This window comes from Pyrus communis, chromosome 7 (assembly GCF_963583255.1).
Source record: "Pyrus communis chromosome 7, drPyrComm1.1, whole genome shotgun sequence".
In the NCBI taxonomy this organism is placed as follows: Eukaryota; Viridiplantae; Streptophyta; class Magnoliopsida; order Rosales; family Rosaceae; genus Pyrus; species Pyrus communis.
In genome coordinates, this window is record NC_084809.1 from 22,767,609 (window position 1) to 22,782,268 (window position 14,660).

A 14,660-nucleotide genomic window follows, 5' to 3' on the forward strand; every position below is an offset into this window, starting at 1 on the left:
GTTCTCACCGAGAAGTGTCATCCGATGTTTCAAATGAAAATAATAACACTTGATTCTAGTCAAAAATAGGATGCTTCATTTCGAACGGTTTTAACCGTCAGAAAGCATAAGCAATTCTTCATCATTCTGACTCAGTACAGTCGAAACATCTAGAGAATATGTCATCATGGATTTTGAAATAATCAATATCATCGAAAAATGTAAAGAAAAGGTAAGGCGAGACAACAGTTCATTGTTAGAAACTTTATTCATAATTAACATTCCAAACCAAACTAATTTTCCTCAATCGACAAGTGAAGAAAAACACTATAGTCGAAAAATCAATAACCATTTGTCAATAAGGTCGACAAGACCAAAGTTTGTCTCGAATTTCACAACACTTTGTGAGAATTCCAACTTTCTTCCACCACTACCCTTTTTGGAGAAAAGAAAAGAATATCATTTACGTAAATCACATTTCCCAGGTAAAGTACCAATTTACACAAAGGTAATATTTGAGGAATTTGATGTGAAGCTAACTTTTGATGATTGGAGAATTTAATATCGTTACTAGAGTAGATGAGATAGTCATCTACAAGACTATTATGAATTCGTTAAAGTACACAACGAAACTCGATTTACAATGGTTGGTCGATTAGACCATCAACTCAAAATAGGGGAGTTGCTAAAATCTAGGCATGATCCTGAAGCTCAGTCTTTCACCTTCCCAGATAAGTTTGAGATTTCCAAGGTAAATTGTTTAATAACTAAGTTTTTTCAATGAAGTAGGACTTGTTCGAAAAGTCAAAAGGAAAACTGATATAGGAGTTGTTCGATAAGAAATAGGGAGAATAAATGTGATGTTAATAAGGTGGATCAACAATGTACTCTACTTCTTGCGTTTGGTGGATTCCTAAGTAAAAATTTGAGAATGGATGCCAAAGGTAAACATCCTCAAAACGTACTATACTACTAACCAACTTTACAACACGAACTAAAAAGTCTTCACAATTTTCTCGACACTTAAATCACTCCAATAGAGATATCATCTCGTCTTTCGATTCTACTGTCTACTTGTGGAAGCGATCAAGGGTGGCCAATCGAAGAAGTTTTAATTACCAAAATAGGTAATATGGTTAACAAACCGTGAGTTTACTATCTAAATACAAAGTGGCCCTAACTTTCCTAAATTTAGTTTCTTAGGCTCCAGCAGTAACTGTTAGTCAGTCTATTGGTAAAGAATTGGTTCCACAATTCTAAGGAAAATACTTACTACTTTGAAAATTTCTACTGACCGTAGATATAACAATTCCTACTCCCGTGTCAATGCTCATCAAAATGACAGTTATAGCACCAAAAGTAACGTGGAAAATTAGTATTGGTTGGAGTGTTCTACAGTCGAAAAATAGAATTTTCTAGTAATCTACTTTAGAACGGACCTAAACGGAAGTTGATCTTCCCTCTGAACATCCGGAATGATCACTAGCGTGTTTGGAAAAAATTGTGCTATCAAGGACCAAAAGTGATTATCCTAAGATGCTCTTTCGTCGAGTGCTACCCCTATAGTACTACATTGTCACTTGGACTTTTCTGAAAATTTTGACGAAAACTAAAACTTCGTAAAGATTCTAGTAAGTGAAACATTAACGGGTGCTTCCAAGGAATCAAGACTATCCATGGTTTCCTAACTCGAAAAGATTGGAAAAATGACTAGATAGTAGTGGAATTGATAGGAAATTCTCCTCCGAGATACACAACTATCAATACAGTAGCCCTGCTTCAAGGCCATCAACTTATCCCAAATCTACCTCGTTCCTTGGCAGGGAAATTCTTCCCTTATAATTTAGAGGCATTCACCAAAATGATCTTCTAAAACGTCGACAAGCCGACAAAACTGCCTAAACTTAGGAAAACTAACACATTTTTTGTATTCGACGAGGTGGCAAGATTCGAAAATCCGATTCAAGAATTAAGAATGCTTACGTCATGTGTGTGATGAACATAATACTGCCCAACTTATGCTCTAATACCAAACTGACACATCCCGACCCAGATTGTCCACTAGAAACTCCGAATTGAGATGTGGTGGCCGACACCTAGAAGGTGACGAAGCCATAAATTGTGATGATGTGGAATATGTGAATAAATTTAAACCTAAAAGTGCCTAAACACGGAAGTTCGCAGTGAGCGGGAATGACCCCATTTCACACGTGACGTTAGAGCATAAGTAAAGTACTGTAGAGTTGAAAATCATACCGTCGAAGGTAATCTTCAATACCAAGACTTGCCACGAATCCTTGTCGATACAAAAACTCTGCTACTAGAACCTGGAGGGATAAAAAACAAGAGTGAGTGGGCCTGAATATAAAGCTTTAATAAAGACCTCAATGAGTGGAGCAACTTTCATACATGTGGCCAAGCCCAATTTTGCTAGGAAAAGCCTCAAATCGCCATGAACTCACTGGAACCCTAGAATTTGGGTGCTCCTGATTCGATCAATCTGCAATACCACTGCCCCTAAAACTATTTGGGCTTTGTTCCTGACCTCTAGAGAAGTGTTTTGGTGGTGGTGATTGAAGGTAAGTGTTTCAGAAATGGGTGGATCGCCACCTAGTCACCTATGAAGCCGTGCGTCGGCCTTCACAAAATTGAAACTAAGACTCTCTGTTTTTGGGCTAAGATGGTGGATGGGAGGTCACTTGAGTGATTTGCACATGATGGGTGGTGGTGATCAACAAGAAAAATGGCAGAAATTTGCCGGATTTGGAATCGTGTCGAAACTCGATTGTGCACGGGTTGAAAGGGAATGGTTCATGATCCGGTGCCTCTCACTCCTCTCTCTTTTCTTCCCTTCTCTTCCTCCCATTGGTCCACTCACCTCCTCCTTCTCTGGTTCGTCCGCCTCCCATCAGATGGAAGCTTTCTCCCCCATGGCACCTTTCCTCACTTCTGCTTGGTTACCCTTCCCCCTGGTGGGAAATTTTTAAATAATTTATATCTAAACTTTAAATTACTAATTTCAAATGTCCATAACTATACCGATATAATCCGGACTCGCAAACGGCTTTTGCCTATATGCTCGTACTAACGAGTACTACTCAAATACGCTAAAAGAATAAGTCATACGTTTCTCTAGACGATGGTCAACGAAAGTTAAAGTCCTTACCTCTAGAGGAATTTTCGTCAATTCCCTCGATTAAAATAAATAAAAAATATAATTTCAGGGATGGATTGTCACAGAAACGAAGACATTTAAAAATCTCAGTAAGGAGAAGAAACAATTCCCTTTTTTAGTAAAATACCGCACAAAAACAATGCCCTAGATTTTTATTTGTTTTTCATTATATTATAAAGATTGTTGAGCATTCACCAGTGAATGATATACGCCATTTAACAATTCTAAATTGGCAACACATTTTTAATTGGTTCTCCCAAAACAACTCACAAGTCACATGTTCCGGATATTCAAAAAGTAGAAGACAACCAACGATAAGCAAAATTTTGTAAGCAATTACGTTTAATCCGAGCCCTAAGCTGCTTGTGTGGCTTTGATACCCATATGTAAGAAATTTCTGAAATCATAAGAACAACAATAAGACAATAGGATAACGGATTTGATAAACGAAAATTACAATAAATAAGTCTTACATTTAGAATACGTAAGACATGGCTTTTGTGGATGATAAATAAGTCTTCTACTTTCAGCAAGCAGAAGTATTCTAGCAATAATAGGGTTTACTCGAAATGGAATGTGTATGTTGTGAAAGTAAGGACTGCTTATATATAGCGAATGACTCCTACTAATCCAGCTTATTATTGATTAATAGGGATTTTGTCAAATTATAGGATAACAATAGTCCTAATTGAGATTGATTTTTTGTCTAACCAAAAAAAGCCTCTTGATTAGTTGCACATAATAAGGACTCCAAATCCTTTTCTTTTTTGAACAAACATAATTATGTATACTAAGGAGGAGAGAGTGGGTTTAGCCTCACAATGAGTTAGCAATAATGTGGTTCAAATTCGCTTTTGGCGAGAATCGAACCTAAGACCTCCCACTTACAAATGAAGAGGAATATCACTAGACCGTAAGTTAATCGATTGCCAATAAATCAATAAATCATATTCGTTGATACTCACAACCTTACAGAAGTCTCCAATTTCTAAAGAGTTGGACATCAAAGCCCTTGCCGAGAACACCAAAGGATTTAGTGGTGCGGATATAACAGAAATATGCCAGTATGCTTGCAAATATTTGATTAGAGAGAATATTGAAAGAGAGAGGATGGGAAACAAGAATAAAAATCCATGCCTAGGTGCTAGGCAGCTGGCCACCAACCCGATTAGTCCCTAGGCGTTTAAAAATTAAGAAAATGCACCTAGGCCCGCCTAACCCGACTAAACCCGCCTAGGTGATGACTCTAACTTAGACATAAAGTCAATAACTTTCATTTTGCATTTTAATTTTTCAATAAAATGTAAGAGAATACTTGGATGAACACTCATTATATGTTTGTTCCCCATGTTTTCAATATGTTTAATACTTTATAACTTATATGTTATTTTATTTTGCAATTTATGTATGTCAATATAATTATGTGTCTTTTAAGTATAATAGCACTTATTTGTACAATATGTAATAAATTTACTTAAATCCATCTAGGCACTAGGCCTCAACCCGCCGTCCGACTAGTGCCTAACGTCTTTTAGAACCTTGGATGCTAGTGATGAAGTAGCAGAGATCAAATTTTGAGGAATCGATGAAGAATGCTAGTACGAGTGTTAACAATGACGATATCTGCAAGTATCATGCATTTACGCAGACATTGCAGCAGTCAAGAGGGTTTGGAACGGAGTTCAGGTTCACAGATTGTGTTTCTGGTTAAGGCGTTGCTTACAACTCTTTTGCAACAGTTGTTTCTAGGGCTGAAGAAGAAGATCCTTACAATTAGTATACTTTCATGATGTGTTAGAATTGCAGAAGTTCCTGTGTTTATTATCAAATGTTTTACCAAAAAAGAATGATTGATTAATTAGTACCTTTAGGGCGTGTTTGTTTGCCCTCGTTAAAGTTAACTGGATTGGACTACTTTGCTAAGACTATTAATCCCGTGTTTGGTGCAAGCTGGACTAAACTTAAATGGGATTAAGTCGGACTCGTTTTGACTAAGAGCTTCGCTAAGTCGTCCTAGTGAGACCCCCCAAAAACCACGGGATTGCTAATCCCATCTCCAACATCGTTTGCACACCTTTGTCGTCTGCAACTCCTACTCCCTTACCCTTGTCTAGATCTGAAACCCACCCCTCACCCACTGCCTAAATCTCAAAATCCAACATCTAAAATTCCCCCAAAAGCACATGCAGACGAATCTCCCAAATAAATTCAAAACAAAATCCAACATCTAAAATTCCCCCAAAGGCACATGCAGACGAATCTCCTAAACAAATTCAAAACAAAAACGCAAAATCACCAGAAAATTCCAAAATTTTCCGAGAAAATTAGAGGAAGGGTTGGGTTGTGAGCTCTGATGAATCCTCTGCATAAGGAAAAAAGGGAGAGGTTAGGGAGAGAGTGGACGGTGGAAAAGAAGGGATGAGAGGGAGATGGACGGAGGAAAATATAGAGATGTATACGGAGAGTGGAAGAGAATTCTAGAAAATGGTGAACCAGATGAAAAGAGGGAGAGGGGAGGGAGAGAGTAGCGGAGGAAAGAGGAATGGGTTAGAGTGATATGCTTGGAAAAAAAATATTGGCCATTAGATAGGTATTTCTAGAAACAAATAAAATGATAGATTAATAATAAAATATTAATAAATAGAGATTAAATAATATAGTATCTAAATTTAATAGTTATTCTGCTTCTTAGTCCGACACTGCACCAAACGCTTCACTAAGTCAGTCCAGCTTAGTCTAGTCTAAGCCAGTCCAGCTTAGTCCTAGAAGCTAGTATAGTATGAGATAGTCCGGTGCAACAAACGCACCCTTAATCTAATATTACATTAATGCTTGAAAGGATTATTTACATGCATACATTCAATTCGATCAAGATCGTCACAAAAGGCCATGTATAGAGCAATAAAAACAATAACATTTTGAGACAATTTGCTAGTTACATGCTTACAACAGGTTCACAAGAATCACGACTAGATTTGTGACTTTACCTTCCCGAAGGGATGACATCAAGCCAGTTGTTAACTTTGCAAACGAGTTCTTGTGTGAGAACCTCCGGGGCAGATGGGGCAAAAATACAAGTATGTATCTACATGGTTATGTCTGCAAATTTGCACATATGAACTAATTAAAAATTTATAGAAAATAACAGGTGAAGAAATATACAAAAATATTTAGAGAAGCTTCCCCTTGTCCTCCGATTTCTCCCATGCCACCCATTTTTACTGTAAAATAAGTTCTTATTAACTAATGTAAATTACACTGACTCAATTTAATTGTCGCTTTTCCTTTTTCCCTGCTCCTTTTCCTCCACTTGTTCCCATCTTCTCCAAAATACAATACTGATTTTCCACTTCTAAATTAGTAATCATCACCAAAGGAAGAAACTATGAACAATGTATGGGCACCTTCGTGCGTTTGACAAGGAGGTATTTATAGAAATCTTGGTTGATAAGACCAATGGTGGTTCGAAGATTGGTCAACTAGTCAACTATATTGACAAATTGTTCACTGGTTAATTTCACGTGAAGTCCAAGAAACTAATCGAAATTTTCTAATTTTAATGTCATTTTATGTGACTGAATAATTCACATGTTTTTTGTGTTTCAATAAATGCAAGCCAATTAAGGGGAATACTTGCATATTAATTTAAGGTACGTAAACATGCTCTTATTGATTGCTCTTACGTTTTTTAGTGTATGTGTTTATATTACAGGGTGACTCTAGTGAGTAGAGTCCCAAATATATGTCCATGCATTAATTTAATTGAATAAATACGCCTTGAATTAATTGAAAAAAGAAAAAAAAAGTCATAAAGTTTTAGGGTTCTTCGAACCCATGACCTGAATTGCTGTGTAAGTCGCCAGCACCAGGCCAGCAGCCTACGTCGGCTTGGAGAGCCTAGCTCAAGCCACGGATCTCAAGGAAGCAAGCCCATAACCAAATAGTGCATTTTAGGCACCATCGCCTTATCTGGAACCCTCGGCTTGAAGCCTGGGTCCCCCCTTTCCCCCTCGGTCAATTTTTTCGATGAAAACACGACTGGTAGTCATGTGATTTGGACAAAACTCATCATTTTCACCAACGATCTTCGAAATTCTAGAAGAATTTCGTGAGTTTTTCATAGGATTCACTCGAATCCCTTCGGTTCTCACCACCCCTGACGTTGAGGTTCAACCTCCGTCGTCATAACTTGGTTCTCTAATGAACTATGGCTTACACCGACCATGGAACACTGCCTGAAGCGGCACCGTTGACTATCACTAGCGGATACCCACACCCAGCGCCACTAGGGTGGCCTGAAAATCCAAACCCAAACCCAAATGGGCCTCAGATTCCTTTGGCCATCTCGCACAACACTCTTTTATTAGGCCTGTTTGTGCCTATTGCCTTGATCCACATCACCAGCCTTTTGGGCTTTAGTGATAACTCAACCCGAGAACCAGTTGAGCCTTTCTAGGCTCCTAGTGTTTCTCCCATGCACCGCATCACATAGTATCCCAGCCTCGTTGGGGTATCCGTGCTCTCTACCACACCTGATCAGCACCTTGTCTTGGCCTATGCTTTGGGCCAGGCCTTTTCGCAGCCTTTCTTCTGCCTTGGGTCTATAACCCAACATTTATTTTAGGGACTGATCAGCCTGTGCCTAACGCCATCCCAGTTTTTAGGCCTGGACTTCACGATTCTAAATTTACTCAGCCCACTCGTGGGCTTTGGCCTATTATTTTGGGCCCCGATTCTAAATGCCTATATTTTAAGTACCTATGGGTTTTATAATTTTTTTCACCCACACTTCAAATTTGGCCCAAAGTCCAAATAATTAATTCAATTATAATTATAGACCCGAAGTTCTATTTGCATATTTTCTTGTTGCATATATTTGTGTGTGTGTGTGTATATATATATATATATATTTGTGTTTGTACTTATTTCAAAACCTGAAGTTCATACTTATTTCGAAACCTGAAGTTTCTCGAAACATGCCTTGTTTCAAAACCTGAAGTTTTCCTTAAAAACTTTACCCATGAAAAATCGAAGCTGTTCATGCGAATTTAAACCAATAATGTCTACTAGAACCTAAATGTTCTACTCTAATGTGAATGGATTGATTTTTTTATCTATTACACTAATCACATTTTATCCATTTATTTTGTGATAGGAACATGTTGGATTTGAACAAACTCGACTTTACCGCTTTGGAGGTCTCTGGAAGAAACTACCTCAAGTAGGTCCAAGATGTGAAGCTTCACCTCACTGCAAAGAATTTGCGTCCCGCCATTGAAGATGAGACGGACAACTTAGTTGGCGAAGCTGAGAAAGCCACTGCCATGATCTTCATCCGAAGACATATTCATAACGCCCTGCAAAGCCAAAACTAAGCGGTATGTTTTAGGCACCATCGTCCTAATATGGAACCCTTGGCCTAAAGCCTAGGTCCCCTCAGTTGATTTTTTTTGATGAAAACATAACCGACAGTCGTGTGATTTAGATAAAACTCATCATTTTCACCAACAATCTTCAAAAATTTTGAAGAGTTTCTTGAGTTTTTCGTAGGATTCACACGAATCCCTTAGGTTCTCACTACCCCCAACATTGAGGTTCAACCTCCATCGTCAAATCTTGGTTATCCAATGAACCATGGCTTGCACCAACCATGGAACACCGCTTGAAATGGGACCATTGACCATTACTAGCGGATCCCTACACCCAGAGCCATTGGGGTGGCCTGAAAATCCAAACCCTAGCCCTAATGAGCCTCAGATTCCTTTGGTCCATCTCGCACAACACCCTTTTATTAGGCCTGCTTATGCCTATTGCCTTGATCCACATCACCAGCCTTTTGGGCTTTGGTAATAACCCGGCCCGAGAACTAGTTGAGCCTTTCTGGGCTCCTGCCATTTCTCCTATGCACCACATCACATAGAATCTCAGCCTCTGCTAGTGTATGTGTGTGTTCCGCACAGGATCCCAGCCTCCCTAGGGTATCCATGCTCCCCACCGCACTTAATCAATATTCTATTTGGGCCAGCTTTTTTTGCAGCCTTTTTTCTACCTTGGGCCTGTAGCCCAACATTTATTTTAGGGGTAATCAGCTCGTGCCTAACCCCAACCCAGTTTTTGGGCCTGGACCTCACGATTCTAAATTTACTCAGCCCACCCATGAGCTTTGACCTATTATTTTGGGCCTCGAGTCTAAATGCCTATGTTTTAGGTACCTATGGGTTTTATAATTTTTTAACCCACAATTCAAATTTGGCCCGAAGTCCAAATAATTAATGCAATTATAATTATAGACCTAAAGTTCTATTTGCATAATTTCTTATTGCATATGTTTGTATATATATTTGTGTTTATTTGTAGGAACATATGAACCTGAAGTTCATACTTATTTCGAAACCTGAAGTTTCTTGAAACATGCCTTGTTTGAAAACCTGAAGTTTTCCTTAAAAACATCACCCATGAAAACCTGAAGTTGTTCATGCGAATTTAAACCAATACATGTCTATTAAAACCTGAATGTTCTACTCCCATGTGAATAGATTGATTTTTTATCCATTACACTAATCACATCTTATCCATTTATTTTGTGATAGGAACATGTCGAATTTGAACAAACTCGACTTTACTGCTTTAGAGGTCTCTGGAAAAAACTGCCTCAAATGGGTCCAACATGTGAAGCTCCACCTCACTATAAAGAATTTGCATCCCGCCATTGAAGATAAGACGGAGAACTCGGTTGGTGAAGCTAAGAATGCCACTGCCATGATCTTCATCCAAAAACATATTCATGACGCCCTGCAAATCAAGTACCTTGTTGAGGAGGATCCATGAGCACTATGTGTCGCTTTGGTTGATCGCTTTGATCACCAAAAGGACATCTTCTTGCCTGAAGCAAGACATGACTGACAACATTTACGCTTCCAAGACTTTAAGTCTGTGAATGAATATGATTATGAAGTTTGTCGATTTCGATCACTTCTCAAGTTCTGTAACGATACCTTGACCAAAGAGGATTTCCTGTAAAAGACCTATTCGACCTTCTATACTACTCATATTGTCCTGCAACAACAATATAAAGCTTAAAAGTTCACTAAGTTTTAGAATTTGATCTATGTTGTACTTTTCGCTGAAAAGTAGAATCAGCTGTTGATGAAAAATCATCAAGCTTGACCTATTGGGGCTACCAGAAGCCACCTCATCAAGGTCAACAGAGCCAATACCCATCTAAAGGAGGAAACAAAGCCTAGAAGTGCCCTAACCTCGCTCCTAAGGCCCCAAACTTCAAGACTAAGGGCAAATCACCTAAAACCATGGATGCGGATATGTGATATTGCTATGATTCAAAAGACCATTGGTCCCGTGTTTGCCGAGCTCCCAAGAAGGCTGTAGCTAAAATCATTCTCGTCATAAGAAGTTTGAATCAACTTTATGCAAGTGGATGAACCAGAAAGTACCAAGCTGAAGGTTTTTGACTTTCAAGAGGTTGTTACCCCTATGGAAGATTAGAATCTTAGAAATAAACTATTTTTCTAGTTGAAATTTAGACATTGGTGCCAAATTCCACCTTGTGGCCGAACCCTCCTCTTGTTTTAGGTTTAATTTTAAACAATTTTCCTTTATGTTTGGATTATTTTGTTGGTGATTTGTTTTTGGATATTAAGTTTTTAATTAATTACCGTCCTTGAATACTTAAAATTATTTTGAATGGATATTTGCTTTTAGAACTTTTATGCATATGACTTATTCAAATTAATTTTCATTCTAGGTATGACTAGTAGGAAAGTTAATTGGCTGGCAGATAGTGCAACCACGCACACTGTTTTGCATGAACACGTCTATTTCACTAACTTCATACCTAAGAATGCACCTCTAACAACCCTTTCAGGCCCATCCAACTTGATTAAAGGATGTAAGGCACGTATAATGTTGTCCAATGGTACAATTTTGACCATTGATGAGCCACTTAATGTTGTCCAATGGTACAATTTTGACCATTGATGAGCCACTTTATTCTACACGTTCTAGAAGAACGTTGTTGAGTTTTAAGGACATTAGAGATAATAATTACCATGCTGAAACCTATGTAGAAAATGGAGTTGAATTTCTATGCATAACTTCCTACTAATATGGCTAGAAGATTATTCTAGAGAAGATGGAGCGTATTTCGAGCGGTCTGTATACTACAACCATATGCCCTATAGAAAGCCACTTTGTGACCGACCCGACCTCTGGGACTGCGCATGAAATTACACTTTGGCATGATCGTTTGGGACTTCCTGGACGAACAGCGATGCACCGTATCCTTAAATCATCACATGAGCATCCATTAACCCGAAGTTTAGGTTCGATTCAAGGAATTGCATGTCAAACCTACTTGATGGGAAAGCTTATTATTAAGCCTTCTTATGACAAGATTCATTCAAATCCTTATATTTTTCTACAAAAGATTCAAGGGGACATTTGTGGACCGATTCACCCTCTATGCGGATCATTTAGATATTTTATGGTTTTGGTTGATGCCTCCATACGTTGGTTACATGTGTGCTTGTTGTCCACAAGGTACGATGCATTATCCAAACTGTTGGCACATGTTATCAAGCTCAGGGCTCACCATCCTGATTATCCAATCAAATCTATTCGATTGGATAATGCTGGAGAATTCACATATGAATATTGCATGTCGGTTGGGGTTGAAGTTAAACATCCAGTACCCCATGTTCATACCCAGAATGGCCTGGCAGAGGCATTTATTAAGTGCTTACAAATGATTGCTCGATCGTTGGTCATACTTACCAAGCTCCTGATTACTGCTTAAGGCCATACAATATTGCATGCAACCATGTTGGTCCGCCAAAGTCTGTTGCAACCTAACCATATAGCACCTTTTAGGTTCATATCGAATACAAACCCGACATATCGTATTGGCGTGTTTTTGGTTGTGCGGTCTATGTGCCGATTTTGCCACCATTACGTACAAAAATAGGGCCTCAGCAAATGATGGGAATCTATGTTGGATATGATTCTCCTTCGATTATTCGTTACTTAGAACCTTTGACAGGCGATCTGTTTACCGCTCGTTTCGCAGATTGTCACTTCTATAAGACAATCTTCCCGTCCTTAGGGAAAGATAAGAAAGTCAACGTTGTTGATGAACGACGCGAATTGTCATGGACGACTCCCACTTTGTCTCATTTAGATCCCTGCACCGCTCAGTCTAAAACTGAAGTGCAATGTATATTAGATCTTTATAGCATAGCTTAGAGCATGCCAGATGCTTTCACCAATCTAGCGCAAGTGACAATATCACGTATTCTAGCTGCAAATGTGCCTGCAAAGATGGATGTACCAAATGTACATGGAATTCCCTCATGGGAGCCCAGGATGCCACTTTAGCCAATCCACGTACATTAGTAGCTAGCAAATCATCTGCCCCTACACATAAGCGTGGCAAACCTCTTGGTTCAAAGGATTCACACCCTTGGAAGAGGAAACCTATGACATAAGCACCTTAAGAACCTACCATGAATCCGACTATCACTTAGTCATTCTATCTAACTTATGAGGAAATTCTAGATTATGGAAGTGTCCTCGAAGAAACGAATCCACCTCCCAAGAATCGTGAGATTTCAGTCGAACTGATTGGTCAAACTAGAAACAAGCAATCCGAGTCGAACTCGATTCGCTTGCGAAACGTAAGGTGTTTAGACTTGTAGCTCTTACTCTTTTGCATATGAAGCTCGTTGGCGACAAGTGGGTTTTTGTTCAGAAACATAATGAGAAGAACGAAATTTTGAGTTACAAAGCTCGTCTTGTAGCACAAGGATTCTCACAACACCCCATGATTGACTATGACAAAAATTATTCACCTATTATGGATGTGATTACTTTTTGCTACCTTATCAATTTGGTAGTTTCTGAAAAACTGAGTATGCAGCTGATAGATGTAGTAACTGCGCATCTCTATGGGGATCTTGATACGAAAATTTATATGAAAGTTCCCGAAGGATTTACATTGACTGGATCAAATAATTCCAAACCCTGGAACATGCTCTCAATTCGACTGAGGCGTTCACTCTAATGTTTGATGTAATCGGGAAGAATGTGGTATAACCGTTTGAGTGAGTATTTGACTAGTCAGGGATATGTGAACAACGAACTATGCCCTTGTGTGTTCATTAAGAAGTCACATTCTAGTTTTGTGATAGTTGCAGTATATGTCGATGACATGAACCTTATTGGAACTCCTGTAAAGCTCACGAGAACTGCTGCACACCTGAAGTCGGAATTTGAGATGAAAGATCTAGGAAAGACTCGATATTTCTCGGTCTTGAGATAGAGCACCACTCAGATGGAATCTTAGTACTCTTATGGTCGTTCGATCGCTATATGCAAAACGAGATCCCGTCTGTCCCAAGTAGGATGATAAAGAAATTTTGGAGCCTGAAGTTCCTTATCTAAGTGCAATAGGTGCTTTATTGTACTTAGCTCAATGCACTAGACCCGACATCTCCTTCACACATAGACATTGGACTGGTGTTAAAGACATTTTCTGCTACCTTAAGGGTACTACAAATTTGGGCTTGTTCTATCCCTATGGATCCTCGAGTGATGCCGTACCTTCCTTATCTTGAGTCAATTCTCGCCTTATTGGTTATGCCGACGTAGGATACTTATCTGATTCACACAAGGCGCGTTCCTAAATGGGTTATATCTTTACCATTGGAGGCATTGCAATCTCTTGGAGGTTAACTAAACAGATCTTAGTTGCCACTTTGTCTAACCATGTTGAAATTCCCGCCTTACATGAAGCAACTCAGGAATGCTTTTGGTTAAGAGCAGTTGTGGGCCATATTCGAAGCTCCTGTGATCTTTATCCCGTCGTTGATGTACTGACGACGATCTATGAAGACAACGCAGCATGCATTGAACAACTCAAGAAGGCTTACATCAACGGAGACAACACCAAGCACATTACGTCGAAGTTCTTCTTCTCACATCAACAACAAGAGTATCAAAAGATTGAAGTCACGCAAATCCGTTCACAAGACAATCTGGCCGACCTCTTCACCAAATCACTACCGAAGGCGACGTTTCAGAAGCTTGTTCAAGGAATCGGTAAGTGTAAACTTTTTGAGTTGTAACATTGCTAGTTCTCTTTGGAATTGTGTCAAAATAAGGGGGAGTATCTTGAAGTATACTTTCTAGATCTTAATGTACTATTTTTCCCTATGATTAGGAGCATTTTCCCACAAGAATTTTGCTACCTAACTAGATTTTAACGAGGCACCCACCTTGGGTTGATCATATCCCTGATGACATCCCGTAGACGTTTCATTTGACTTTGCATTTCTCACGCATTCTTCCTTAGACTATGGATTTTGTCCCTACTCGGGTTTTTACCATAGCCATAGGTTTTTTTTTTCTGTGAGACTTACTTCCTTATGCAAGTTCCTACCTTATTAAGAATAACGTGTTTCCAGAATCAGTGTCGACGAGTCGACTTCCTCAA